This window comes from Aethalodelphis obliquidens, unplaced genomic scaffold, assembly GCF_003676395.1.
Source record: "Aethalodelphis obliquidens isolate GAN/ISIS:26980383/991018 unplaced genomic scaffold, ASM367639v1 scaffold26, whole genome shotgun sequence".
Classification (NCBI taxonomy): domain Eukaryota; kingdom Metazoa; phylum Chordata; class Mammalia; order Artiodactyla; family Delphinidae; genus Aethalodelphis; species Aethalodelphis obliquidens.
Genome location: NW_020837970.1, coordinates 17,299,562 through 17,327,255, shown reverse-complemented (window position 1 = coordinate 17,327,255; position 27,694 = coordinate 17,299,562). Strand labels below are relative to the sequence as shown.

The following is a 27,694-nucleotide window of genomic DNA, read 5'->3' as shown; positions in this document are numbered from 1 at the left end:
TCCCTATCACCTCCGCTCAGTCTTGGTCAGAGTATCTTCATGTCTTCCCTGGACTTGTCTAAGACTGGTCTCCCACCTGGATTCCTGTCTCCTTTCTCACCTTTGTGACTCCTTGAAGGGCCCACGCCTTGTTCCTCTTTGTGTCTCCCAGCACCTGAGTGTATATTAAGTATTTACAGAATTAATCAGTGAAACGATGGATGGATGGATGGATGGATGGATGGTTGGATGGACAGACAAAATCAACGCATTACATAGAAATCTTTGAAGGGGCAAGATGCCTTATAAATCAAGGTGGCGATGGGTAGTTAGGAACTTGGGAAAACAAACTCTAATTAAGGTTGAATCCCCAGAAGGTGCTTCTGAATAGAAAAGGAGCGATGGCTTAGTCAATTATATTAACTTGTCTGGGGAAGCATGTCTCTCAGAAGGAATGGGATCTGCAGAGATGTTGCAAGAGGAATCAATGTCTACAAGTGGCCAGTGTGCCCCCAGTTATTCTCAAGGGAGACAGGCACTGGACCTGAGGGTCTGAGGTTGTCCTACTGCTGGGGAGAGGGCACTGTTGTCAGACAGAGGTATTTTATCCGCCTTTCCTGACTCATGTGAAATATTCGCTCTGAACCTTCCCACTTCCTTTCCTCTCATTCCATCCTCTTCGTGGGACTGAGTCTTTTTTACCTTTTTTTTTTTTTTTTTTTGCGGTACGCGGGCCTCTCACCACTGTGGCCTCTTCCGTTGCGGAGCACAGGCTCCGGACGCGCAGGCTCAGCGGCCATGGCTCACGGGCCCAGCTGCTCCGCGGCATGTGGGATCTTCCCGGACCGGGGCACGAACCCGTGTCCCTGCATCAGCAGGCGGACTCTCAACCACTGCGCCACCAGGGAAGCCCGGACTGAGCCTTTTTGATGACTAATTTAGTCTGGGGAGCAGATAAGCTTTGTTGAACCCTTGGAATGTCCTCACATTTTATTTTGCTGTCAGTATCCCATGAATGTGGTTCTTGTAGATCTCTTCCCAAGAGCCCAGTCAGCTCCAGATGCACTAGCAGGACTGTGTTTCTGGGCCTATGAAGCTGATGAAGAGATCTGTGGCCATAATAAAGCCACTTGTGACTGCCCCCAGGAAACCTGGGTCACCAGCTGGAGTCCCACATTGTGGCTTTCCTTAGTCACAGAACTGTGTTCGCTGGTGATGTCATTAAATCTGGTTGAGTTCATCACTGTTCCAGGGAGATGTTACCTAATTCATTGGAAAATCCCCTTTCCAATTAGCCCACTTAACATTTAACTTTGGTTATTCTGCTTTCGTTATTCATTGATCTCTGATTGATAATATGGAACAAGGATGGCAAATCTAACCAGACGTATTGCCACTATTCCCGCCCATGTTCTCTGCACACGTTACTGGAACCTTGGCTTTCTTTTCCGTTAAGTTGTCCTCAAATTCTTCTCAACACAGCCTTCCAGGAAAGCACTACGAATCAATAAAGTTAATAGATGAGATGTAACCTATTTATCATTCCTAATCTAAAGGTGTCTCTCTATATTTTTTACAAAGAAGTAGTATCTCAATTATCTGTTACTGTATAACATGCCAACACTAAAATTCAGTGGCTTAAAACTACAGTTATATTTTCTTATGATTCTATGGGTCAACAACTGGGGCTGAGCTCACCTGGGCAAGCATTCTGCTGACTTTGGCTGCAGACGTCTGGTGGCTTGATAGGGAATGGAGGGCCTAAAACGGCCTCGCTCACATGAATGGCAGTTGGAGCTGGCTGATGACTGGCCATGCGTCTCCAGCAGCCTGGCACAGGCTACTTCATATGGTGTGCACGTTCTGATGTGTTTTTCAAGCCCCTGTTTGTATCACGTTTGCTAAGGTCCTGTTGGTGCCAAAGCAAATCATGTGGCCAAGCCTAGAGTCAATGTAGAAGAACCTACACAAGGACATGGATTCAGAGAGGCATGATTCATTGGGGGCCACTTCTGTAACCATATACGCCAGACTGGTTGGTACTTCATTGATCAGAAACTTACTGAGTGCCAGATACTGTGCTTGGCACAGAGTATAAAATGACAAAGAAATTGGGAAGCACTTTGAAGACTGGAAAGGCTCTGAGTAGGTGCAAAGAGGGAAGAGTTCAAACTGCTATTTGAATCATGGTGGATGAAATAATCTCTGCACCTGCGTGCGTGTACATGTGAGAAGGATGAGGAGTGTTGAACTGTTTAGATAATTTCTTCTATTCCCCATTCCGTGTGGTTTTGTGCAGCCTTGGTTCGATGAGTAACTCTATTGTTGTCCATTATGATATGTCCCTTAAAGATTTTCTTCAGACTCTAAAACATTCAAAACAATCACATAAGTGTGTTCTTCATGACCACAAAGAGCTACTTGAGACTTTTTTTTTCCCCCTAGAAACCTGGCCAAGTCCTAGACTGAGGCCCATGCTTGCTAACTCTGATATTTCCTCCCTCCCCACATTCCTGCCACCCACAGCTGCTCCGGTCCAGAGAGAAAGTTCAGAGGCCAAATACTTATGGTCCAAACAGCTCTCCAGCAGTGATGGCAAAGAGACAACTCCACTTACGAAAACAAACAATCATTCCCTCCTTTTATATAGCTCTTGAGCCTTCTTTCCAATGCATGTTCACATCCTTTCTCTCATTAGATCATCCCCAAGACCCTTTGAGGTGGGCAGGGCAGATAACAGATGGGGAAACTGAGGCCCAGAGAGGGGAAGTGACTTTCTCAGTGAGTGACAAGGCTGAAAGTATAGCTCCAGCTTCCCAGTTCTAGATCTTGGCGTGTCCAGTACTCACACAGCCACGAACTGAGCTGCATGCTCCTTCCAGGTCTCGGAAGTCTGCTTTCAAACCCTGCTGGGGTTTTCTACTCCACATCTTACAGTTCCACTAATAGCCATTTTGAACTTGCTTTACTTTGTATTCCCATGGAAAGAATGAGGGGAAATATCAAACATTTCCCTGTGTGCCAGCTTCTAAATCTTTTGTTGCCAGAAGATAGCGGATTCTCTTTGAAGTTCCAATTTCCGGGCCATAAATGATCCAGCCAGCATCCTCCTGATGGATAAACAGAGGCCTGGAGCCAATCGCCCTGTGAGTACCCACCCTACCTCCTCAAAGCAAAATGTGACGCGGGAGAAAATTTTAAATGAACATAAAGAGAAGGCTTGGAGAGGATAAGCCACCACCTAAGAGGAGAAAATCTGAGGAAGTCAAGTGTACAGGTGATAGGAGACAACTTGCCTCCAAGCTGTGAGCAGGCTTCGGGTGCCAGGCAGCCCTGCTTTACAACCCCTCCTTCCCCCTCAGCTCATCTTCCTTGAGACAGCTGGTTTTCTGTATCTCCATCGTGGAGCACAGGAACCCTTCGGAAAGCTGGAACCGGAACAAACATGCTGGTTTTCATAGAGAAGGTCGCGGAGGGTGAGAAATGGTGATGCCACTGCTTCCCACATTCCTTCCTCAGGGCAGACATGGTGATCTTTCTGGTTGAGAATGGGAGGGGCTTAGAGCGCTTTTCAGTATAACCCTTGATTAGGCTGCCATGTTGGATGAAATCTCCCTGCCAACTCTGTAGTCCCCGGTGACCCAAAGGCATTGCAGAAAGGAGGAAGAAGTGGGGAAGTATCCAAGTATGTGTGAGGCGGACATTCCTCACTCCTAGGGGCCCCCATGTGCTAGGTTTTAAATACAGGGGGCGTGGTCAACTAGAAACGAGGGCTTGTTGCTATAGGAGAGGTGACTGAAGGACTTCGACACCGGCATCAGAACATCAAAGTTTGCCTTGGAGTCTTTCCATGGCATTAGTGCAGGATCAATACTCATCTATAAGATTCAGAAAACACAAAAGATTGTCAGAAGTCATAAAAGGAATGCTCTAAACCATGTTACTAAACACATTTTATCAAATGAGGGAGGAAAACAGCGGAGCAGCTAAAGCAGAAAGGGACACTAGAACTCATCTGGTCTGGTGCCCCTGGTTAATTGATGAAGAAACGGGACCAGAGTAGGAAAGCAACTTCTTCAAAGCCACACAGCACTGGCAGAGCTGGAGCCCAGTCTGCTCACTCCCAGGCTAACCCTCTGTCGACTCACTGCATGCCCTCTCCTTTCTTCTACACCACCCCCGCCCCGCCCCTGTATTCCTCTATTGCCTGACCCAGCACCCCTTCCTACCCAGCCACCTCCCTCCTCAGTGGGGAAGGTCATTGGTTTACAGATTTGGTCACTAGGTGGCTCAGTTTAAATTGTACTAGGAGGGTGGGGTGGGGGGTGGTGGATGGGAGGAATCTTACCCTGCTTTCTAACAAATACGAAAATTTGTTTTTCTGTTCTGAGGCCTTTGAATTGTCCTCCAAATACCTTCAGGGCAGAGATGTTAAGTGAGAAGTATCCACTGTGTAATAGGCAAGGAAATTCCTATAAAACTTCAAAAAACATTTATATCCCAGTTCATCCTGCCGGTGGCCAGCAGGAGAGAAAGAAGGGATGCAGACGCAACATCCAAGGAGGTAAATGCTGACAGGTCTGATACATGTAGTACACATCCCAAGAGCACCCCAGACCTGGGTCTCTAGGAGATGAGTAGCTCCCATAGATGACTCTGAATTCAGAGCCTTTGCTTTTACAAGAAGTTGTACTACATTTGTATCCCCCATTTGCACAGCTGGCCCCCATCCTCTGACACCAACTGTCAGAGGAATCTGGCGAGTCCCTTCCTCGTCTCGCACAGGGCAAACAGCCGGTAGGCCCGGGCTCTGGTCCTGGGTTGTCTGTTCTGCCACCCCACCACCTTTTATACTTTCTGTAGTACTTTTGGCCAGTCTCTGGGTTTCATTTTCCTAACATATGGAAATCAAGAAGCTGCAAGCAATTTGACTTCTGGGAATGGATTACAAAAAAGCATTAAGAATTTATGCAAATATTTAGCTGCATGAATGTTCTTTACAACACTGTTATTAATAGAGAAAAAGTTGGAATAACCTAAGTGTTTAGCAACGGGGGACTGGTTAAAAAAACTTAGTACTTCAGGTAATAGAAATGTATGCAGGCATTAAAATGATGTTGAGAAATGTATCTACAACCACAGAAAATGTTAGGTAAAAGACAGGGGAAAAAATCACAATAACAGTATAGACAGGATGAACCCATTTTTGCTTTAAAAAGATACATTTGTGTGTGTGTATATAATTATATTATACATAATACATATAGTACCTTATATATTATATATAGTACAATATATATTTCTTATATATAATAACATATATACAGATATATATTTCCTGAGGAGGGTATTCTAATTATCAAACATGGTGTTCATGGTGTAAAATGCTATACAAATTGTAAAAAGAAATCTTTATTTATCTAGGGGGATACTTTACTTATCTAACATGGTGTTATTGGTGATCGTTCAAAGTAGGTGAGATTATGGGTATTTTACCATTTCTTCTTTTCACTTGTCTCTATTTTCTAACTTTTCTCTAATGAGCAGTGGTGCTTTTGAAAAAGAAAGCAATAAAAAAAATTGTACTTTGACAAACAAGGGGGCTTGACTATGATTACTGAAGTTCAATCATGCTCAAGAATTCTGTAAAGAAGACCCACTCCCTATAGAACAGTGGTGGGATGGGGAGAGGGCAGGATGCCATACCCTGGCTCAGGGCTGAGGAAGCCACCGCCTCCTTGACTCTGGCCTGTGTGCTCCACATAGATATCCTCTCCGCCCAGCTCACGCTTCATCCTGGAGTTACTCATCCCTAGTTTTCCGGCCTTATTTTTTTATTTTTTTTTTGGGGGGGGCGGTACGCGGGCCTCTCACTGCTGTGGCCTCTCCCGTTGCGGAGCACAGGCTCCGGACGCGCAGGCTCAGCGGCCATGGCTCACGGGCCCAGCCGCTCTGCGGCATGTGGGATCTTCCCGGACCGGGGCACGAACCCGTGTCCCCTGCATCGGCAGGCGGACTCTCAACCACTGCGCCACCAGGGAAGCCCCACCGGGCTTATTTTGACTTACTCTTCAGATTTCATTTACAAGGAATCTCTGTTTAACCACAGCAGCCACAGGAAGAATCCTACTAAACCTTCGTTGTAACTAAGTTCCAGCAGACAGATGACTTAAATAAGCTACACTGGGCTCAGAGGAAGCCCCCAAATCCCCAACTGCTGGAGCAGTTGTTACTGGTGGGCCTGATCAGCAGGTGGGCAAACTCCATTTTAAACACACACACACACACACACACACACACAAACACACACACACACACACACACACACACACACACACACACACACTCGCCCTCTACATCCACAAAACCCAGGCATCAGTTGACGCCATGCGCCCTCCTCTGCTTGAATTCCCAGGGTGGACTGGTCACCAGGGCTGGCTCCTGATATGCCCCTGTCTCTACTCCAGTAGTTGAAAGGAAGCCCCTGTGGTACCAGGGACCCTTGTAGCCTTGGATCCAAAGTGACAGAGAGCTGTGGGTACACTATTCCATCTCACAGGGTGCTCTGACATTTTCCCTGCATCCGTCTCGCCTGAATGCTGACTTTCCTTTCTGTTTATCTTTTCCCTCAGGCCCACCCAAGGGGAGCTCTCCTATCCCTCTTCGCGTGCTTTGAGAAATGTGCATGGGTTCAACATTCACTTGGCTGGCCCCTTGGGAATGCCTTGATGTGCTGTCGTTTTCCTTTTATGTTTAAGGTCCCCTGGGGTCCTCTTGGCTGTTGTGGGCTGGTTACACTTGGCTCAAGCCTGGACTCCACTGTGTGTGACCAGAGGCAGTGTAGCAGGGTAGGGCTGGTGGGAAATGGGGGTGGGGGCCTTTCCAGATCTTTAAAGATAACGTAATAACATCACGCTTACGACGAGGACAGAAATATGTTAGAGGAAGCAAGATTGTGAGCCAGATAGAGAAAAGCAGCTCCTGTTACCCTGCCCACCAGTAGTGGAAGCTCTGCTGTCCCCAACCCTGCCATTAGGCGGGCTCCTGCCAGCTTAGCTCTTGACCAGCCCCCCAGCCCCCCGCCTGTGACAACAAAGCTCTCCCTGGGATTTCTTAAGAGTCCTGCAGCTTATTTCCCAGGATTCCTCTGCTCCCTGCACCTTGCAGTGTGTCTCTGTTTAACCCCATAACAACTCAAAGGCTCACCTCAGCCTCCACTGGTTTCCTAACAGCATCTCTGCACCATCTCCCATGCCTGACCCCCCGGACAGGTGCTCCAGCCCCTCTCCCCGACAGCACACACTCTCTTGCTGACATTTAGGGTCTCCACTCCCTGCTCCCGGCTTTCTTCACTCTATCCCTGGAACAGGCAAATTTTCCCTTTCTTGTCACCAGGTCCTCTTCCTTTAGTTCTCATTCAACTGTGAACCATTTGTCAGGCAGATTGCTCCTCCTCCAGCATCCCTTCAAAGGTGAAGATTTGGGGTTTCCCTGGTGGCACAGTGGTTGCGAGTGCGCCTGCCGATGCAGGGGACGTGGGTTCGTGCCCCGGTCCAGGAAGATCCCACATGCCGCAGAGCGGCTGGGCCCGCGAGCCAAGGCCGCTGAGCCTGCGCATCCGGAGCCTGTGCTCCGCAACAGGAGAGGCCACAACAGTGAGAGGCCCGTGTACCGAAAAAAAAAAAAAAGGTGAAGATTTGTCTCACCCTTCCCATCCCCCTCTCCCATCCCCTCAATCCGAGGCCCCCAGGGAGCACTTGGTACAGGCTTCTGCTTCATACGTAGCACTTTCAATCATAACTAGTTCTCTCTCCTCTGGCTGAGCAGTGAGCTTGGTAAGGGCAAGTACTGGGTCTTTCACATACGTTTCCAGCTCTGCTTATTACCTATTTCTTTAACATGTGTTTGAACAGGTATTGAATGAAGTTGGGCTGGTGACACTGGAGACAAGACTGAGTAATGCCTAATTGTAGGCTGGGTTGTCCATTTTGTGTCTGCCTACCAAGAGGAAAGCCAGAAAAGTGCCTCCTCGGACAGAAGAGAACTGGTCTGAGGTAAGCGGGGTATGGGTGTGGTAGGGCAAGGGAATGCCGTACCATATGTCTCTTCTCAAGGGGGAGAAGCCGACGTGAGCATTCCCCAGGGGCCTGCTTGATGAGACCCACCCTATCTTACCCTTTATCATCATTTATCAAGCATCAGCTATATGCCAGGTCCCATCTCGAGGATAAATGGGGAAACTGAGGCACAAATCATGCCACTTGTCCAAGGTCCCCCAGCTAGTTAGTGGAAGAGCTGGAAGACAAATGTGCCTCCCACTGCAGAGCCAGATGTTTGTGATGAAGGGCAGAACTCCTGTTTCCTGGGTTTTGTCCAGCCTGGAATCTGCTGGGAATCTGACCTCCCAGCAGCTGGAGTCTGCCTGTCTTTAGAGCAGCAGAGGGAAGGGGCAGAGCACACCCCTACATCTCTAATGGAGTCACCTGTCCAGCTGGCAACTGGCCTCGGCTGACTCTTGCTGGTGGTACATGGGCTGGGCATTCATGTGGACTGGTGAGTCCACCTCCAGTTCTCAGGATAAACAAGCGGCACTGGTTGGCCAAGAAGTTTGGAAGTGCCGTTTCCATTCAACAGCACAACCTGGATTTAAGTTTCTGAGACTTGCTAAGCAGCCACCCCCTTGGGTCTTCATACTTCCTCCTGTGTCCTTCCTGCCACCTGTAGTCTAAATTTAGAGACAAGCACAGTAGAGCACCTTCTGGCCTGGGTCACTTTGGCAGGCCATTGAGCTGCTGATGAGCTGTACTCCACCATTTCATCAGGCCCACCGTGGAGGTGGGGAATTGGTGTGGGAGCCCCATGAGAATCATCCTGGGAGGGTCTCCTGCACCATGGGCTGTCTTAAATTATTTTTCTTTGATTATATAAATAATATATAACTTGGAAAATGCAGAAAAATATTAAGAAGAAAATAAATAACAATCGTATTCCCTTCATTAGGAGGTTTCATTGTTAATATTTTGTCATTTTGTTTCTTTATATTTGAATCATATTTTTATTCTGATAATAAGAGCTTATTGATAAAAAAATAGATGAATAGGAGCCAGAAAGAATCCCAGCCTCCAGAAATACCACTGCTAACATTTTGATTTTTTTTTGGATATTTTTTATTCATTTTTTTGGTTTACAGTGTTAAAATCATAGCATACAATCAATTTTGTCTCCCACTCTCGCCACTTATCACTTTGGAAAATAAGCAGTCTCCAAGTTTTTATTTCAAACTCTTTAAGACCATTTGTCAACACAATATTTCATCGCTTCAATAATCTACGACTTAACCATCCCCCTCTTCTGAGGTTGCTTCTAATATTTTACAATTATAAATTATACAACTTGATGATGAACATCTTTATCCTGAATGTTTAATGACATTTATTATAGAATTACTTCCTTAAGATTGCTATCTTAGGATTATAAGATAAAGGGGTATGAATATTTTCAAGCCTGTGATCCTTCATGCAGAAAAGTCTTCCAAAAGACCTAGGTCAATTTATGTGATCTCCTTCCAGAGTGCAGGGGAGTGAACAAGCAGCTGTGATGTGAGTGAAACCAAGTTGAAAGAAAGAAAGAAAGAAATCAGGCTCCCTGGCAAATTTTAACCTAAAGGAAAAAGTCAGAAAGGGAGAGTGTGAAGTGTTACCTCTTGCAAAGAGAACAACTTTCACAAAAGGATTACTGTAGGAATGAGAGCCTTTCGGGACTTTTTGCAGATGCGTTGGGAAAGTCATCTGCTTTTCCTCTGCTCACCATTTTGGGTAACTCCCTTGTCCACTTCTCCTAGGACAGAGGCCTGAGCAGTGGGACCATCCAGCTCCCCTGCGGACAGATGGCTCTTCCTACCACAGTCACCATCCAAAAGGCAGAAACGTGCCAACAGGAAGAGACCTGAAAGATTCTTTGGTCCAACCCCTCATTATGTCGGATCAAAGCCTAGAAAAATGATGTGACTTGTGCCCAAGAAGTGATTCACAGCTAGTTTGTTGGAAAATCTTGGACTAATACCCATTTCTCCATCCACTTTTGATGACAAATAAAAGCCATTGTACTTCAGTACAATCCTGTATACATAATTCCTTGTACACGTTTCCCTCATTAACTTTTGAGGATGTGTACAGTTGTCTACAGTGCTTAGAAGATGCACTTAAAAAATAATCGGAAACAAGTAAGTTTTAAAGTCTGATTGATTGGTATACATTGCTAAGGTGAATGGTTTCTCGTGCCTTTGCTAATTTTCTGGATGTTCTTTAAGTTAAGTAACGTGAGGTCTACATCCACCTATGCTCCAGTTCATCTCTGTACTTTCTGCTCTTGAAGTATCATGACCTGTCATGGAGAGAACTGTAGCATGTAGGTATGAGTCTTGTGGCCTTTCTTCTTTTATATACATTGGGACATGTGAAATGTGTTGAACCTCAGATATGCCCTTGCTGTTAAAAACTTAATCATTATTCAAGGATCAATTCAAATCCCATCTCTTTCAGGAAAAAAAAAAAACAAACATCCTTTGACCCACCTAGGCTAATATGTTCATTTTCTTTTCTAAATTTTGGCTGTCTATGCCAGTGGTTTGAACAACCCTATTTGGGTATGATAATTTCTCTTTTTTAACTTCAACAAAATGTTCTCATAACCCACATGACAATAATTGTTCTTTTAGAACCTATTATAAAAATTCATGATGACTAAAGGATAGCATAGAATCCCAGGCTTTTAAGTAGCTATATATTTCGCCAATCATAACATATATTTGAACAGCAAATATATGCACCTTCTGAGATGTGTCTGAGTCATCTTATATGGATTTTTTTTTTTTTATTGCAGTACGCGGGCCTCTCACTGTTGTGTCCTCTCCCGTTGCGGAGCACAGGCTCCGGACGCGCAGGCTCAGTGTCCATGGCTCACAGGCCTAGCCGCTCTGCGGCATGTGGGATCTTCCCAGACCGGGGCATGAACCCATGTCCCCTGCATCGGCAGGCGGACTCTCAACCACTGCGCCACCAGGGAAGCCCATCTTATATGGATTTTTGATGCTCAATTCAACCCATAAATTACAAGGGATTCAAGGTACAAAGTTTGGGAATCACTGGCCTACTGCATTTATTTACAATGAATCACAGGCCAAGGGATATTGCTTGCATTGTCATGTAACTCTTCAGGTTGGACTGTATCCTTCATTTAGACTGAATCCTTCTTGAGGACAAGAGCTTCCTCTTTCATGCCTTTGTACATCCACAGTGCTAATGAACCAATCAGTTAAGGATCATTAATTGAGCACTAACGGTGAACAGGACACTGAACTTGACTCTGTGGGAGATACAAAGCATAAGATCCAGTTCCTACCCTTGAGCTCTCACAGTCTAGTTATAGAGACATGACAAATGTCTCTATAAATGGATTAATGAATTAATGAAATAAGGCTGTGAGAGCAAGGCTTGAGATACATAAAGTAACAATTTAACTGGTAAATTCTATGGGTTATAGGATGAATTATGAAATGAGTTGAACAGATGCTAAATGCTATGACTACAGAAAAGAAGGAAAGTGTGCCAGTGAGCAGGAAAGCATTGTAGAGGAGAGCTTTGAGTGTGAACCTGAAAGATGATTTGGACTTGCCGGCTTTCCTCAGCCCTGGAAGGTGCTCAGAGAATAATTTAATGAATGAATGGGCACAAAAAGCATTTTGGGCCATTTGTTCCTAGATAGATACAAGTGAAACCCTCATTCTTTTAAAGAATAACATTCACTCTGCAACACACAGTAGTCAACTTCTTGAAGGGAGCAGTGGATGAAGAGGAGGGGGGCTTTCCTATTTCCTTCCAGGAGCCTCTGAATCCCATAGTCTCATAGAATGTTGTTGCTGGGGTCCAGAAATCATTTTGTTCAACCTTTCATAGTGGAGAGTATTGAGGCTCCCATGGTGAAGTGACTTGCCCAGGATCATACAACCAGTTAGTAGCAGAGCCGGGACTTGGCATGTGGGAGCTGGACTTCAAGGCTAGTGTACTTTCCACTCTGTCCTGTTACCCCTGGAATTCCCTCCCTTTTACTGAACTTGCCAAAACAACTTGTATAAAATAAGTTTCCCTGAGGCTAACCCTTCCTACCACCTTCTTATTCTAATCACAATGCTAGACAGGCCTTCCTTTTCTTGCTATCCAAACATGCCCTACTTAAAAACTAGAAGCAACTCCTGGACCCCCGCCAATGCTTCAAAGAGACTGTGTATTGGCACCCCCTATGCCAAAACCATCTTATAAAAGACAAACTATTAATTACAAAATCCAAACCATTGCTTTGTGGATTGTGGGGGTCTCATGAGTGTCAGTGGGAGATGGGGCTGGTTCTGGAGGGCCCCTCTCCAGTGCCATTAGGGTTCACCCACAATAGAGAGCTGCCTTCTCTAGGATACCACAAACCAATTAGGTTGGGACCCTTCCAGGAAGCTGTCACCATCGGGTGACTATTCAGACAGTCTGGGTGATCTGAAAAGACAGTGGGTGGGCACTGGGATACATAGACATGACTTTTGGCCAAGGATGCCCCAGGCTCAGGAACCTGGAAGGCAAATGCCCTTAAGAAATTACCTTCAGGGGCAGAGTCAAGATGGCAGACTAGGCAGACACGAAATTCGAGTCTCCGCACAACTAGGGCAACTACCATGCACTGTTGGGGGACCATGGACACCTAAGGGGACGGGAGGAACCCCCAGCAATCGGGTAGGACATGTGGCATGGGGGAAAGTGAAGGGGGAGGAGAAGTGGAGGCGGAACAGGACTGGTGCCCCTGAGGGGAGGCTGGGGGAGGGGAAGGCATGCCACGCCCACAGGAGGAAGGGGGGGACCATTGGGAGGGCAGAGGATCAAAAGGGAGCATGGCCACCATTTTCCCTGCCCACCTCGGCCCCCAGGGAGCCTGCTGAGATCCCAGGCCTGATCCTCTGCCCACTGAGACCCCCCCTCAGGATCCCCCCCCCCCAGCCGCCTGGATCCTGAGGGAGTGAGAGGGAGGGAAGGGGGAGCAAAAGTAAATGCCAGACCTACAGGACCGGCACCCCTAAGGGGCAGCTGGGGGAGTGGAGGAATTCCTACATCCAGCAGGACACACCCACGGATAGGGGTCCAGTGGCTTCGTGGGAGACCCTGGGGGAGGTGGGCAGAGGAACGGAAGGGAACGCAGCCAGCGCTTTCCCTGTCCACTTAGGTCCCAACAGGCTCCCGGACCTAATCCTCTGCCCTCAGAGCCTCCCTCCTGCCATGCAGACCCCAAGCCCAGCCCCTACACCCCCACCCAGGGCCCCACCTCTACACTCGGAAACCCCCTCCCTCCAACTGCGCTGGCCTGAACCCCACCCACACACCCTCACCCAGAGCCCTACCGCCAAACTCCGGAACTCCACACTCTGGAAGCCCCCCTTTGGATGTGCTGCCTCTCCCCTTCGGTGCAGGTCCTAAGCAGAGGCCCCGCCCCACACTTAAACATCACCCCACCACACCCCTCCACCCCAGCCCTGCCTAGGTCCTGCCCCACCCTAAACCCCACCCCTGCCTAAGTCCCACCCCCACCCCCCCACCCCCGCCTAAACTCCGCCCACCATAGCCCCAGCACTTTGTGTTTTTTTTTCTTTTAGGTTGGGGTTCTGTTTTACCTTGTTGTTGATACATTTATATTTTTATTTTTTCTAATAAATCTTTTATTTTTCTAATTTTATTTTATTCTTTACACTTTGTTCTTGTTCTGCTCCTTTTGGTTTGCTCCCCCTCCTTTATTTTTCTCTTTATTCTGTTGTGGTTTTGTTTTACCTTGTTGCAGTTGTTTCAGTTATATTTTTATTTTTCCTAATATATTTTTTATCTTTCTAATTTTAATTTAATTTCATTTTGTATTCTGTTATTGTACTGCTCCTTTGTTTCTTTTCTTTTCTTTTTGCCACACCACATGGCTTCTGGGATCTTGGTTCCTAGGCCAGAGGTTGGGCCCAAGCTCCTGTGGTGGGAGCCCCGAGTCCAAACTGCTGGACTAACAGAGAACCTCAGACCCCAGGGAATATTAATCTGTGTGAGGCCTCCTGGAGGTCCTCATCTCAGCACCAAGACCTGGCTCCACCCAACTGTCAGTAAACTCCAGTGCTGGATGCCTCAGGCCAAGCAACCAGTAAGACAGGAATACAGCCCCACCCATCAAAAAAAAAAAAATTGAAACAACAAAAAATATGTTACAGATGAAGGAGCAAGACCAAATGAATGAAGATGAAATAGGCAACCTACCTGAAAAAGAATTCAGAGTAATGATAGTAAAGATGATCCAAAATCTCAGCAACAGAGTGAAGAAAATACAAGAAACGTTTAATAAGGATCTCAAAGAACTAAAGAGCAAACAAACAGTGATGAACAACACAATAATGAAATTAAAAATACTCTAGAAGGAATCAATAGCAGAATAACTGATAATAACAGAATAACAGATAAGTGAACTGGAAGATAAAATGGTGGAAATAACTGCTGGGGAGCAGAATTAAGAAAAAACACTGAAAAGAATTGAGGACAGTCTCAGAGACTTCTGGGACAACGTTAAATGCACCAACATTCGAATTATAGCAATCTCAGAAGAAGAAGAGAAAAAGAAAGGATCTGAGAAAATATTTGAAGAGATTATAGTTGAAAACTTCCCTAACATGGGAAAGGAAATAATCAAGTCCAGGAAGCTCAGAGAGTGCCATATAGGGTAAACCCAAAGAGAAACATGTCGAGACACATATTAAACAAACTATCAAAAATTAAATACAAAGAAAAATATTAAAAGCAGCAAGGGAAAAGCAACAAATAACATACAAGGGAATCCCCATAAGGTTAACAGCTGATCTTTCAGCAGAAACTCTGCAAGCCAGAAGGGAGTGGCAGGACATATTTAAAGTGAAGAAAGGGAAAAACGTACAACCAAGATTACTCTACCCAGGAAGGATCTCATTCAGATTCAACAGAGAAATCAAAAGCTTTACAGACAAGCAAAAGCTACAAGAACTCACACCACCAAACCAACTTTACAACAAATGCTAAAGGAGCTTCTCTAAGTGGGAAACACAAGTGATGAAAAAGACCCACAAAAACAAACCCAAATCAATTAAGAAAATGATAATAAGAACATACATATCAATAATTGCCTTGAAGGTAAATGGATTAAATGCTCCAACCAAAGGATATAGACTGTCTGAATGGATACAAAAACAGGACCCTTATATATGCTGTCTACAAGAAACCCACTTCAGACCTAGGGACACATACAGACTGAAAGTGATGGGATGGAAAAAGATATTCCATGCAAATGGAAATCACAAGAAAGCTGGAGGAGCAATACTCATATAAGATAAAATAGATTCTAAAATAAAGACTGTTACAAGAGATAAGGAAGGACACTACATAATGATCAAGGGATCAATCCAAGAAGAAAACATAACAATTATAAATATTTATGCACCCAACAGAGGAGCACCTCAATACATAAGGCAAATGCTAACAACCATCGAGTAACACAATAATAGTGGGGAACTTTAACATCGTACCTACACCAGTAGACAGTTCATCCAGACAGAAAATAAATAAGGAAACACAAGCTTTAAATGACACAATAGACCAGATAGACTTAATAGATATTTTTAGGACATGCCACCCAAAAGCAGAAGGATACACTTTCTTCTCAAGTGCACACAGAATGTTCTCCAGAATAGATCACATCTTGGGTCACAAATCAAGCCTTGAAAATTTAAGAAAATTAAAATCACATCAAGCATCTTTTCCAACCACAATGCTATGAGATTAGAAATCAATTACAGGAAAAAAAAAATGTAAAAAACACAAATACATGGCGGCTAAACAGTGCATTGCTAAATAACCAAGAGATCACTGAAGAAATCAAAGAAGAAATAAAAATATACCTACAAACAAATGACAATGAAAACACAATGACCCAAAACCTATGGGATGCAGCAAAAGCAGTTCTAGGAGGGAAGTTCATAGCAATTCAAGCTCACCTCAAGAAACAAGAAAAATCTCAACTAAACAATCTAACCTTACACCTAAAGCAACTAGAAAAAGAAGAACAAAGAAAACCCAAAGTTAGTAGAAGGAAAGAAATCATAAAGATCAGAGCAGAAATAAAAGAAATAGAAATGAAGAAAACAGTAGCAAAGATCAATAAACTAAAAGCTGGTTCTTTGAGAAGATAAACAAAATTGATAAACCTTTAGCCAGACTCATCAAGAAAAAAAGAGAGAGGACTCAAATTAATAAAATTAGAAATGGGGCTTCCCTGGTGGCACAGTGGTTGAGAGTCCGCCTGCCGATGCAGGGGACACGGGTTCGTGCCCCGGTCCGGGAAGATCCCACATGCCGCGGAGCGGCTAGGCCCATGAGCCATGGCTGCTGAGCCTGCACGTCTGGAGCCTGTCTCCACAACGGGAGAGGCCACAGCAGTGAGAGGCCCGTGTACCGCAAAAAATATAAAATAAAATTAAAAATAAAAATAAATTAAAAAAATAAAATAAAATTAGAAATGCAAAAGGAGAGATTACAACTGAAACCACAGAAATAAAAAAGATCATAAGAGACTACTACAGGCAACTCTATGCCAATAAAATGGACTACCTGGAAGAAATGGACAAATTCTTGGAAAGTGCAACTTTCCAAGATTGAACCAGGAAGAATTAGATATTATAAACAGACCAATCACAGATAATGAAATTGAATCTGTAATTTAAAATCTTCCAACAAACAAAAGTCCAGGGCCAGACGGCTTCACAGGTGAATTCTATCAAACATTTGGAGAACAGCTAATACCTATCCTTCTCAGATTCTTCCAAAAAATTGCAAAGGGAGGAACACTCCCAAGCGTGTTGAAGGCCACCATCACCCTGATACCAAAAACAGACAAAGATATCACAAAAAAAGAAAATTATAGACCAATATCACTGATGAACATAGACCCAAAAATCCTCAACAAAATACTAGCAAACAGAATCCAACAACACATTAAAAAGATCATACACCATGATCAAGTGGGATTATCCCAGGGATGCAAGGATTCTTCAATATATGCAAAACAATCAATGTGATACACCATATTAACAAATTAAAGAATAAAACCCATATGATCATCTCAAGAGATGCAGAAAAAGTTTTTGACAAAATTCAACACCCATTTATGATAATAGCTCTCCAGAAATTGGGCATAGAGGGAACCTACCTCAAATAATAAAAGCCATATATGACAAACCCACAACAAACATCATTCTCAATGGTGAAAAACTGAACGCATTTCCTCTAAGATCAGCAATAAGACAAGGATGTCCACACTCACCACTATTATTCAGCATAGTATTGGAAGTCCTAGCCACATAAATCAGAGAAGAAAAAGAAATAAAAACAATACAAATTGGAAAAGAAGAAGTAAAACTGTCACTGTTTGACAATGACATGATACTATACATAGAAAATTCTAAAGATGCCACCAGAAAACTACTAGAACTAATCAATGAATTTGGTAAGGTTGCAGGATACAAAACTAATGCACAGAAATCTCTTGCATTCTTATACACACACTAACAATGAAAGATCAGAAAGAAAAATTAAGGAAATAATCCCATTTACCACCACAACAAAAAGAATAAAATACCTAGGAATAAACCTACCTAAGGAGACAAAAGACCTGTACTCAAAAAACTATAAAACACTGATGAAAGAAATCAAAGATAACGTAAACAAATGGAGATATATACGATGCTCCTGTATTGGAAGAATCAATATTGTGAAAATGACTATACTACTCAAAGCAATCTACAGGTTCAGTGCAATCCCTATTAAATTACAAAGCATTTTTCACAGAACTGGAACAAGAAACGTTACAATTTGTATGGTAACACAAAATATCCCAAATATCCAAAACAAACTTAAGAAAGAAAAACAGAGCTGGAGGAATCAAGGTCCCTGACTTCAGACTATATTACAAAGCTACAGTAATCAGGACAATATGGTATTGGCACAAAAACAGAAATATAGATCAATGGGAAGGATAGAAAGCCCAGACATAAACCCACACACATATGGTCACCTTACCTTTGATAAAGGAGGCAAGAATATACAATTGAGAAAAGACAGCCTCTTCAATAAGTGGTGCTGGGAAAAATGGATAGACACATGTAAAATGAAGAAATTGGAACACACCCTAACACCATACACAAAAATAAACTCAAAATGGATTAAAGACCTACATGTAATGCCAGACACTATAAAACTCTTAGAGGAAAACATAGGCAGAACACTCTATGACATAAATCACAGCAAGATCCTTTTTGACCCATCTCCTAGAGTAAGGGAAATAAAAACAAAAATAAACAAATGGGACCTAATGAAACTTAAAAGCTTTTGCACAGCAAAGGAAACCATAAATAAGATGAAAAGACAACCCTCAGAATGGGAGAAAATATCTGCAAACGAAGCAACTGACAAAGGATTAATCTCCAAAATATACAAGCAGCTCATGCAGCTCAATCTCAAAAAAACAAACAACCCAATCCAAAAATGGGCGGAAGACCTAAATAGACATTTCTCCAAAGAACACATACAGATGGCCAACAAATACATGAAAAGGGGCTCAACATCACTAATCATTAGAGAAATACAAATCAAAACCACAATGAGGTATAAACTCACCCCAGTCAGAATGGCCATCATCAAAAAATCTAGAAACAATAAATGCTGGAGAGGGTGTGGTGAAAAGGGAACCCTCCTGCACTGTTGGTGGGAATGTAAATTGATACAGCCACTATGGAGAACAGTATGGAAGTTCCTTAAAAAACTGAAAATAGAACTACCATATGACCCAGCAATCCCACTACTGAGCATATACCTTGAGAAAACCATAATTCAAAAAGACACATGTAGCACAATGTTCATTGCAACACTATTTACAATAGCCAGGGCATGGAAGCAACCTAAATGTCCATCGACAGATGAATGGATAAAGAAGATGTGGCACATATATACAATAGAATATTACTCACATAAAAAGGAACGAAACTGAATTATTTGAAGTGAGGTTGATGGACCTAGAATCTGTCATACAGAGTAAAGTAAGCCGAAAGAGAAAAATAAATACCATATGCTAACGCGTATATATGGAATTTTAAAAAGTGGTACTGATGAACCTAGTGGCAGGGCAGGAATAAAGACGCAGGCAGAGAACCCACTTGAGGGCACAGGGGGCGGGGAGGGGGAAGGGGAAGCTGGGGCGAAGTGAGAGAGTGGCATGGACATATACACACTACCAAATGTAAAATGGATGGCTAGTGGGAAGCTGCTGCATAGCACAAGGAGATCAACTCATGCTTTGTGATGACCTAGAGGGATGGGATACGGAGGGTGGGAGGGAGGCTCAAGAGGGAGGGGATATGGGGATATATGTATACGTATAGCTGATTCACTTTCTTGTACAGCAGAAACTAACACAACATTATAAAGCATTTATACTCAAATAAAGATGTGAAAAAAAAAAAAAAAAAGAAAGAAACTGCAGCCAACCCCCTGGCCATCTGTGGCCTGAAGTCAATCTATTGGTTTAGCCTGTTCCATTGTGAAGCAATTAGCGAATTCTTTGCTAAGAGGTCTTGGCCTCTCCTAACTGTGTACTTTTCTTGTTTCAGTGATAACTTTCTTCATTAATATCAAAGACTCCTGGGCCTTTATACTTTCTCTTTCCTGATCTACCCCAACAAAGCCTTGTTCTCAGAGCCTTAATTCATTAATCCACTCAGTCATTGTATCCATTATGCCTGTTTAGTCGAGTGAAATCACTACTTGAAGGACTATTAGGTGATGTCACTTCCTCTGATTCTAGTGCTCACTAGCTGTGTGACTTGGGCAAGGCATTTACTTTTCTGGTCCCTCTGGTCTAATCTCCTTACCTATAAAGTGAGGGAGTTGTATGAAATGATCCTCTCTCCTTCTACCTTTGTCATTCAGGGTAGGAGGCAGAAACCACATGGTACTATGAACAGGGGAGGTTTAATATAAAGAATGATTAACTCATAACAGAGAACTAGCAACTCAGGGGTAGAGCAAACTTTGAAGAATACTGGAACAGCAGATACAGGGAGCGGCCTAGGACCTACTCCAGGGCTGAGGCAGAGTACCCAAGGAAGGGACAAATTTGGAGAGTCCCCACTCCCGAGGCTGAGATAAAGCCTTATAGCTGTAACCCAGTGAATGGCACAGGAATTCATTGAGGTATTACAGGCTGGGGCTGGCAGCACTTGAAAAACTTGTTGAGGAGCTGCCCATGGGAGTGCTGCTGGTCTCACTGGAAAGTCAGCTAAGGTGCTCGTGGAACTCCACAGAAGTGCCTGTAGGGTGCCACGGAAACTGGCTTGAGGTGAGTATGCCTCCACCAACCCCGCCCCTCTTCCTCTGCTACAGGAAAGCCACAAGAGTAAGAAGAAAAGAAAGCACATCCGAACCAGTAAAGGAAGTCCCTTTCTCCTGCTTTTTTGCAGTGTCCCTCCAGAACCCTCTACTGACAAAGCTTAACATCATGCCATCAGGTAAAGAGAAGTGTTTACAGCGTCTGGTTTGCTGGGCAATGAAGAGTAGATTTGGAGATGAGAAGCAATAACTCAATAACTGGCACATCATCATTATGTAATGTGCAATTCTTTGATTTGTTGAATTTTACATTAAAATGTAAGAAATAAATGAAACCGTTGTATTGTACCTGGCCTAGACATGATCTTAGCTTATTTTTCTATGCCTTCCTCAATAATTAACGAATTGCTTCAGACTGTAACTGGTCCTGAGTAGGATGACTTTTGACCTTAACACTATAAACATGATACAATCATGTTTATATATGATTATATATATGTCTATATTATATATATAATGGGTAATTAGTTATTACCTATGCCAAGGACAGAGGTGGATGTGAGCTTCCAGGGGAATGAATAGAAGATGTCAAGGCCTTCCATATTCTTCCTAATGACAGCAAATAACTCAGAGGTGAAATAAGATCAAGAGTAAAGTTAATCTCAAACCAGATATCATCAAGAACCAGATGAACAAAGAAACTGTGATAAAAGTTCATAGGAAGGAGAACGACCCATAGGCTGAAACGGTCAAGGAAGGAAGGATTTGTGATGGCAGCCAGATTTGAGAAGAATGTTGAACCATGGACAGAAGTTGTACATTAAGTGCAAAGGGAATAGTCCAAGATGTGGCTACAGATGAGGAACAGACTAACGATCCCTCGACCCCAAATTTGCTAGCCTCAGCTTTGAACTGAGCCATTCGGTTGCCAACAGATATGTCATGCGTGTAGTACAGACGCCATGGAGATCAGCATGCAGGACCTCTAAGAGTCACTGGATCGCGTGTGAGCTCTTTGTGGAAACATCATTACACAGACCTTCCCCATCATGTAGCTAAACCCATGGTTCTCATATCAATGGGTTGAGCATTTGCTAGTATAGAGGATTTACTGCTATAATAATCAACTTCTCTGCACCTTGTTTCATTGAAACACCAAGATATAAAAGCAAATAAATGTCCCAAATAATTGTGATCAACGGTGCAAACACAGCCTTGCTGTGTCCAGCCCCTCAGGTTTATTTGCTCTCTCCTGAGTGAAGATTGGGCAGAGGTGTGGCTCAGAAGTGTTCTGAGTGTTTGACAAGCTGTGCTCTGTGTGAGGATGTCAGAAGGAAAGTGGCTGTTGGCTTCTGTCTATATCACTTGCACTTAATATTTACTGACATTTGGCCTCTGTGGCCCTAGAGTTTGCTGGCCTAGGTTTCTCCATCCATCCTCTAAAAGCTGCCATTCCTTAGGCTCTGTCCTAGGCTTGGCTTACTCTACACCTTTCCTGGACCTTCTTATCTATTCCTGTGACTCAGATTACCATTTATATTTGCTGACAACATCTGAGATTTTATCTTTAGCTCCAGACCCGAATAGCCTCCATGCTACTAGATAAGGATGCAGTATAGGCAACTCCAGCTCAACATATCCCAAGCTGAGCAAACTGTCTTACCTCACAAACTTGTTGCTGCTCCTGCTGTGCCCTTTCAGTAAAATGTAACATTATTTCACCCAGGTGTGCAAGTTAAAAACCAGGAAGTCATCATTAACTTTCCACTCTTCCACCCACTACATCCAAGTCAGTCATCAAAGGCTATTAATTCTTTCTCCAAAATCTCTTAAATCCACCTCCTGGCTTTCACCTCACTCTAGTCCCTGTGCCACAACCTGGTCCACCCACAGCCTTCCTCACCTCAGTGATGACAACTTCTAGTTGCTCCAATTCCTAATTGGCTCTCTCGTCTTTCCTATCAATTCATCAGAAATTTTTATCAGCTTAATCTTCAAAGTATATCCAGAATCTGATCACTTCTCTACTGCTACTACCCTGGTCTGGTCACTACTGCCTCTCACTTGGATTACTGCAAAGCCCCGATGTGGTTTCCCATGTCCCTCAGAGAAAAGTCTGGAGCCCTTATAATATCCTTCTGGGAAGTACATGATGTAACTTTCCACTCCACCTTACATCTCTCAGTTCATATCCATCTCTTGCCCTTTTTCATTCTGTTCCAGCCACGTGGGCACTTCTCACTTTCGGTTCTTTGTCCCTCAGGAACAATGATTAATCTCAAGGAGTCTGAACAATGCCTGACACTTGAAAGGTACTCAATAAGGGACTTCCGTGGCAGTCCAGTGGTTAAGACTTCACCTTCCGAATGCAGGGGTGCAGTTTTGATCCCTGGTCAGGGAGATAAGATCCCACGTGACTCGCAGCCAAAAAACCAAAACATAAAACAGAAGTGATATTGTAACAAATTCAATAAAGACTTTAAAAATGGTCCACATCAGGGACTTCCCTGGTGGTGCCGTGGTTAAGAGTCCACCTCCAATGCAGGGGACACGGTTTCGAGCCCTGGTCCAGGAAGATCCCACATGCCGCGGAGCAGCTAAGCCTGTGAGCCACAACTACTGAAGCCCACGCACCTAGAGCCCAAGCTCCACAAAGAGAAGCCACCGCAGTGAAAAGCCCGCGCTCCGTGACCAAGTGTAGCCCCTGCTCCCCGCAGCTAGAGGAAGTCCACGCGCAGCAATGAAGACCCAATGCAGCCAAATAAATAAATTTATAAAAAAACAATAGTCCACATCAAAAAAATCTTTTAAAAAGGTAGTATTGAATTAATTAATTTTCTCAATCACAAACTCTCATGTTGCTTAATTTTTCCTGTTTTTAATGATGCTGTTTGCTATTTCAATTGTTTTTTGAAATATGTATTTAGCATCTCAATTTTGGACAGCGTTGACTAGATTTTTGTTTAAAGTGGACAAGAGAACGCAGTGCTCCTACAATATCAGGAACATTGGCAAAAAAATTAAAATCTGGGGAACATGTCTGAAAGAAAACTTGATTCCACCCTAGAGTCTTGTTTCAGCCCTGGACTGTAAACCATACTTGTTCTGACATGAACCAGGAATGAAACTGGGAAGACATACTTTTGAAAGTTCACATAACAATCACCCATGACTTTATAAATGCACCACTCTGGTGAATATTCATAGTCTTAAAACTGAAACTAGAAGGTCAATGAATCCTTTGTTTAAGGTGATATTAAGCTAAATCTCTCTGTGTGAATTGTTTTCATACAGAAAACTCAGTCACATTATCCAGTAAGTCAACACCAACTTCTCAGCACGTACTTGAGGAAGCCGTATAACTACTGCTTTAAGAGCATAGGCCTGGAATTACACAGAGATGTTGAAACACAGGAAGTGACCACTCTGAATCTCTATATGTGATTATATCTTATTCACTTCATTATTTCAATATTTTGGAAAAAAGAGAGAAAATATGAACAAAAGACAAACACTGGAACAAGATGGTCTCTTGCACCCATTCCTAACCATAATATCAAAAATACATTAGAATCAGTATTCTTCATGGCTAGAGTTTTCTTTTTAGTTCATTCATTTGGCCCATAGGAGAGGGCCTATAATGTCAGACCAATTGAAATTCTGAGATCTCAAAGTTATCGTTGCTAGACGTACCCAAGGAAGCATGAGGTCTGGTGGTGCCAGAAGGGCTCTTACTAGTTTTTTCCAGTGATGTGCTGGAGCTAACCTATAACAGTTGATTTGTAAATTTTAAGGGATTTTTACGAGCTGGTTGAACTCCATGCTAGCTTGAACTCCGAGGTGGGAGTATTTATACCATGGAGACTGGCAATCACTGCCAACCAGGATTCCCCCCACCAAAAAACAATGCCAGCTGTTAAATCACCAACATTACATCACTTGTTCAGTCTTTCAGTCTCTTTGACAGACTTTGCTGAGTCAACAGGGGTTTCTAAATTCCCATTTTTCAGTGTTGGACTTTCTGAAGTATTGTGACTTTCTATAGTGAATCCTATCCATCTACAGGTATAGGTCTTTGATTTCAGTTTTGGTTTTAGAGATTTTTTTTTCTCTATGGGCAAATTATTAACAAGCATGAATAACTGATTAGGATTTGGTTTTACATTTATTTACAAACTACTTTTGTAATTACGTGGCATGATTAATAATTGCTGACTCTCTGTCCTTCCCATCTCCTGGACAACTTCATGGTCTCTCATATTGACATAATTTAGCCTTTGTAAACTTCAGATTCATCACTTATAAAACTGAGATAATAATAGGACATGCTGCTCGCTTCGTTGTTGGGAGTATTAAAGAAATAACACAGGTAAAGAACTTGGCACAGTGCTTGGTACATGGTAGTATCTCAATAAATTTTAGTTATCATGTAGTAACAGTAGTAGCAGCACTTTGTGCTGTGAGGTACATACACACAATAAGGTAAGATGTGGTATTTTGGTGGACAAATATTTTGACCAATCCCTATACAGCTCAGGAACACAAATTAACCAATATTTGCTGCTTGGTGGTTTAGATATTGGTGGTCCCTGTCTGAGTGGATCCCTTTGCTGGTAGAAAGAGATTAGTTGAGTATTTATCTTCATACTCCCAGAATAGCATTGAGGATCTCTTAGATCAGGAAGATCAAGCTGATATTTTGGAGTTGTAAGACTGAAAGATATTGGCTATTTCATACTTTCTCCTTTCTCCTGAAACTTCCGAAAGCCCTGTTTCTTCACTGCCCATCTTTCCTTTAACTGATGATCATGATTCATGAGAAAAGAGAAGCAACCCAGTTGAGACCTTCTTTTTTTCCTTCTGCTAAATATACCAACCTATACATATCTGTACCTGTATTTTCTGCCTTCCTTCCTGTTACTACAGATGATGGGTTCAAGCTTCCATGTGAGGAATCAGACCCCTTTTTCACCTTCTCAAGGACTTAATCTGTACGAATATCCCCATTCTCTGTTTCATCCGTCCTTCCCCCTCTACTGGATCCTTCTCCTCCCAGCTTACAAAAATATTTTAGTAGCTCCCACCTTAAAAAGACTTCTGCTGACCTCTTTTCACCCTCCAGCTACTATCCCCATTTCTCTGCTCCCCTTCACACCACATTGATTATAGTCTCTACCCCATTACCTTCCATTCTGTCTTTAACCTACTTTAGCCCAAACTGAGGGAAACTGTTTGTCAAGGCTATTAGTACCGTCCATGACGCCAAACCCAATGGTCTCTCATCTGTCTTCATGCTTCTCCAACTTTCAGCGCTACTTGGCAAGGCTGAACTTTGAAAAACCATCCTCTCTTGGGTGCTGCATCACCACCCTCTGGTTTTCTGCCTGCTCTCTAGCCATTCCTTCTTAGTCTCCTCCTCCTTGCCTTCTCCTCTGCTTGTTTTCTAAATGTTGCAGTATCCATGTCTTGGCCTTTGGCCCTCTTCCATAACAGAGCTCATCTGGTCCCATGGCCTTAAAGTCTATTTCTTTGCCCTTGATTCCCAAATCTGTGTCTCCAGCCCCACCTCTCCAATGAGTTTCACTGTTGCTGTTTAGGCTGTCTACTTGATATAGCCCCACTTGGACGCCCAATGGGAAGTTCAAACCAGCATGACCAAAATAAAACCCTTAACTTCCCCTTTGAAACACAGCTCCTGTAGTCATTCCCACTCAGTCAATGGCACCACGGTCCACCTAGCTGTCTAAGGTATTATCCTCTCTGTATCCAATCTACTAGCAAGTCAGTTCTATCCCTAGACTATAACCCAATCCTCTTCATACCCTTCTGCTTTCCCTCTTGGTCATTTATGATCAGTTTTTTCTGTAGAAACAGAAAGATCTTTGGGGTATATAAATAAGATCCCAACATCCCCTGCTTAATTAACTTCCTATTAGAACCTTAACTAGCTTCCTGTTAGAAAACAATCCAAAATCCTTACTTTGACCCACAAGGCTGTGGCCCCAGCCTGCCTCTCCAAACTCATCTTGCTCCTATACTTCCCCCCTTACGCTGCAGTAACGCTGGTCTTCAATGTGCTCCTTCAACTTGCTAAGTTGGACCTCCACTTAGGGCCTGTGCATTTGCTGTTTCCTCTGCCTGTAGTGTTCTGCCTCCACATAGACACTTGGAAGCCTCCCTTCAGTCCTCCAGACTTGAGTTCAAAGTCACTTCTCCAAGAGACCTTCCTTGACCACCCATTCTACAGTAGCCTCTCCTCTCTTGTTCTCTAACACGTGACTTTCTGTTTTCCTCACATACCACTATTTGAATTTATCTTGGTTACTTATTTGTGTGTTTACATTTTCTCCTCCCTTCCACCATGCTTGTGAGAATTAAGCTCCATGACAGCAAAGCCCCTCACCTACCTTGTTCCCTTGTTTCCCCTGCACTGCCTCACACATCACCTGTGACTAACCAACAATTGCTGAGTGAATGCGTGACCATTCTGGACACTGAACAAGGTATTTCTAAATACTACAAGGGTAAATGTAGGTGAGAAATTGACTGCTACACTGCTCACTGTCCTGTATGTAATGCCACACCTGTATGAGAAATGTGTTCTAGAATGCAGCATCAGGAAAACTTCTGTGAAGAACCTGCTGTGCCTCTTCCTTTCCCCATATTAGAGCTGTCACTAATGGTTTCCATTTTTGATTTGCCCTGGCTGTTAGGAAGTGGAAAGCCAAATTTCAAACCCAGGACAGCAATAGTGGTTGTTCTAACAGTCCCTTCCTCTGGTTTATTTCCTACTTTTGTTATGGGAAGTATGGTAGTGAGATTTGTTATGTCACCTCCGTTTTTTTTTTGGAGAGAAGTATGATTTAAATGAAAACATTGAAAGGGTTGACATCTAGTGTTGACTTGCAGCAATGTGATATTGGATGGGAGCTTTCTGGCCATAAGGGTTCAGGTGGTAGTGTGAGCTTTGTTGTTGTTAGGGGTTTGCTGTGATTCATATTTGTGGATTCCCTAAGGTTACTTTAATTAGGACTTACTTGGCTAATCAGAGCCCAGCCCTCTGGGTTGTCAGACTTATTTGTATTTGTTGACTTGACAAGTGTCACTTCAGAGTTATGAGCCGAAGAGCTGCTGCATCTTGAGAGTTTGTTATTCTCTTCCTGTCTCAGGAGTGGAAGAAAGATCCCTTTTAGTTTAGGCTTAAAATGCTATGCCTTGATCTTAGGCTAATTCATGAACCACACCCT

The 27,694-nt window shown here is 43.4% G+C and overlaps 1 protein-coding gene and 1 long non-coding RNA gene across 2 annotated transcripts in view; one reads left to right on the top strand and one right to left on the bottom strand.

Annotated features, from left to right (window-relative positions):
- Positions 1 to 812: 812 nt before the first annotated feature.
- On the bottom strand, positions 813 to 13,491 carry LOC113629200 (uncharacterized). The gene is made up of 3 exons (XR_003436433.1): positions 13,415 to 13,491; positions 1,678 to 3,857; positions 813 to 1,476 (listed from the first exon to the last, which is right to left on the bottom strand). It is a non-coding gene; the product is annotated as an uncharacterized LOC113629200 (long non-coding RNA).
- A 7,014-nt stretch (positions 13,492 to 20,505) lies between these two features.
- The window catches only part of UACA (uveal autoantigen with coiled-coil domains and ankyrin repeats), a 99,944-nt gene continuing 92,755 nt past the window's right edge, over positions 20,506 to 27,694 (top strand). Inside the window, exon 1 of the mRNA XM_027123490.1 lies at positions 20,506 to 20,626. The gene's annotated coding sequence lies outside the window, so the exon portion shown is untranslated. The remainder of the gene's footprint in view (positions 20,627 to 27,694) is intronic.